The 2,667-nt window shown below is 37.6% G+C and overlaps 1 long non-coding RNA gene across 1 annotated transcript; it reads left to right on the top strand.

The window, feature by feature from the left end:
- The first annotated feature begins 244 nt into the window (after positions 1-244).
- Positions 245-1,929, top strand: LOC309709635. Its single transcript, XR_014277561.1, has 3 exons — positions 245-316; positions 1,237-1,614; positions 1,841-1,929. It is a non-coding gene; the product is annotated as an uncharacterized lncRNA (long non-coding RNA).
- The last annotated feature ends 738 nt before the right edge of the window (positions 1,930-2,667 follow it).

Genomic DNA, 2,667 nt, shown 5'->3' with positions numbered 1-2,667 from the left:
TTTGTCCCTCCAGACACAACTTGCTCGGATTACAGAGAGAGCTCAGCCCCTCCTTCTGCACCGTGACATCAGAGCGGATTAGCGATGCACAAAGCGCCTTTATGAACACTGCTGATGTCGGTGGTGCAGACACAAGCAGCTCTTTACGGCCGTGAGCTCAGTCAGCCTCATCCCACCTCCTCCATCAGCAGACAGCAGCCTGCAGCTCTGCAGCACCGTCACACTCTCACGGGCTGTCGGAGGGGTCGCTGTTATCCTTCTGTTGATCTCCCCGGTGTCATCCGTTAGAAAGAAAACACCTGTGAAACCTGCGCAGGTACACAAAGAGGTAACATATATATATTTGAAGGCCAACTTCTTTTTAATAGAGCGTTTTCAGATTTTCCACGATGCATAAACCAAAATAAAGTAAAATAATAACAAAAAAGAAATAGAAAAACATCTGAATTTTGAAGACTAAAATACGAAATAAAATAAAATACAATAAAATACTTACACATTTAGCGCAACAATATGGACATTTTTTGAGAAATAAATTGGCAAATTTGCCTAAAAGAACAGCAAATTTTCTAGAAAGAAATTGCAAATTAATAAGAAAAAATGGGGAAAAAATAGCAAATTTAAGGAAAAAATCTTGGCAAATTCACGTGTTAAATAATGGAAATTTTATTTAAAAAATAATAAACTGGCAAATTTACCAGCAAGAAAACAGCATTTTTTTTTAGAAAGAAATGGGAGGTCGAGAAAGAAAAGAAAGAAAGAAAAGTATTCACAAAGCTTTAGGAAAGGAATAAAATAAAATACTGGCAAATCTAGAGCAACAGTTTAAAAAAAAATTAAAGACAAATCGGCAAATTCACACAAAAAACACAAATTTATGTGTTGAAAAACAAAACCTCACAGATTTTAAAGAAATACATTTGAAATCAATAAGAAAAAGAGAGAAAATACTTTGAGAAAAATATCTGCAGCCTTTAAAAAAGTGAAAATATTAGGAAAAATAAACTAGCAAATGTACTAGGAAGAAATGATAAAACAATAAAAGAGAGGTGGGTGACAAAGTGTTGACTCTCCTACCCGTTCCTGGATCCTCTCTCCAGGCAAAGTTCTGTGGGCCCTATACTGTCCAAGAGAAACTGAGTAACACAGATTATGTTACAGGTACCCCAGACCATAGGACAAAGTGTTGTGTGTGCCATGTTAATCTGATGAAGCCTTATGTTGTTTGTGATGCAGGTGTAAACTCCTCTTCATCCCCCTCTTCATCCCCCGCTTCGCTGTGCTGTGTTCCTCCTGAAGGAAAAAAGAGGGAACACACGCATGTAAAGGAAGCACTCAAAACGTGCAGTTATCCTAATTGGGTGTTCTTAAAGTCAGCAGAGAGGCACAGAAAAGAAGATCAGACACCAGCGAGGGAGGATAAGAAGGACAGACGCAACAACATTGTCATCCCCTATGTAGCCGGTGTATCAGAAAAACTCAGGAGAGTTTTCTCCAAGCATGACATCCCGGTGCATTTCAGACCCAATAAGTAGCTGGCTTGCGTCGTTCACTTCAAAGAGTCGGGTCTAAGAGCCGTTTCGTTCACGACGACACATCATTACCCAGCAGTATGTAAGTAACCGATGCAGCATTTAACTGCAGCATTAAAAGTAAATACACATTAACCAATCAATAGTTATGATTCAGTCGCGTAATACATACAGGCTTCTTCACGCTGAGTGCTTTCACTTCAGCTACTTTATTTTAACGCTAAAACATTTGTGCTATTACTTACAGAGATTTATGATTTTTTTAATGCAAACAGTCTGAATAAATGTTTCACCGCGTTGACAAACAGATATTCAACAGCAGCAGCGAGGAGAGCTTTCAGTGCAGCCAAAGCAGCAGAGGTAGTTTGTAATAAATTACAGGATGACCCCAGCTTTAATAACAGGACCATCCTCAACACCGACCAAGTGTGTCTACTCTTGCAACTGCTTCAATCCATGCAGGCCAGCTGTGGCTGAGCAGGTCACGTGCCAGTCGAAAGGTCAGTGGATCGACCCCTGGCTTTTCCATCTTGGGCAAGATGCTGAACTCTGAGTTGCCTGTGATGCATCTATGTGAGTGTGACTGTTAGATAAAAAGCTTAGGCATTGATAAAAGCACTGTACGAATGTGTATGTGTGGGTGAGTAATGCTGAGATTGAGTAGAAAACAAAGAATCAAAGCCAGCTTTCATCTGTGTCACAGTACAGGGCTCTATTAGCCTGTAAATAGTGCACAATGTTTTCTACGCTACATTTATTCCTGATTAAATATTCAAATTTGCCGTATTCTTGCCCCCTGAAACGCTCTGATTGGGTATTCTAGTACAAGTGATATATATATATATATATATATATATATATATATATATATATATATATATATATATATATATTTTTTTTTTTTTTTTTTTTTTTCACAAGATACCCTGACACACCTCCATGTAGTTGATAATCTTTATGAATTATTTAAAAGGGGTTTGTGAAAGGTTTTCTTCATATGCGTATTAATATTATATACTAATAGTCCTTAGTTGCAGTTGCATATTTTCTGAACACCTTATCTTGAGAATGATTTACTTCCTTGATATTTTTGCAATACATGTGTCTGAAGTAAAATTAATTATTGATATTTATA

The sequence above is a fragment of the Aulonocara stuartgranti genome (genome assembly GCF_965226115.1).
Source record: "Aulonocara stuartgranti genome assembly, chromosome: 7".
NCBI classification, from domain to species: domain Eukaryota; kingdom Metazoa; phylum Chordata; class Actinopteri; order Cichliformes; family Cichlidae; genus Aulonocara; species Aulonocara stuartgranti.
The sequence above is the reverse complement of the archived record's forward strand: the minus strand, read 5'-3'. Positions and strand labels throughout refer to the sequence as shown.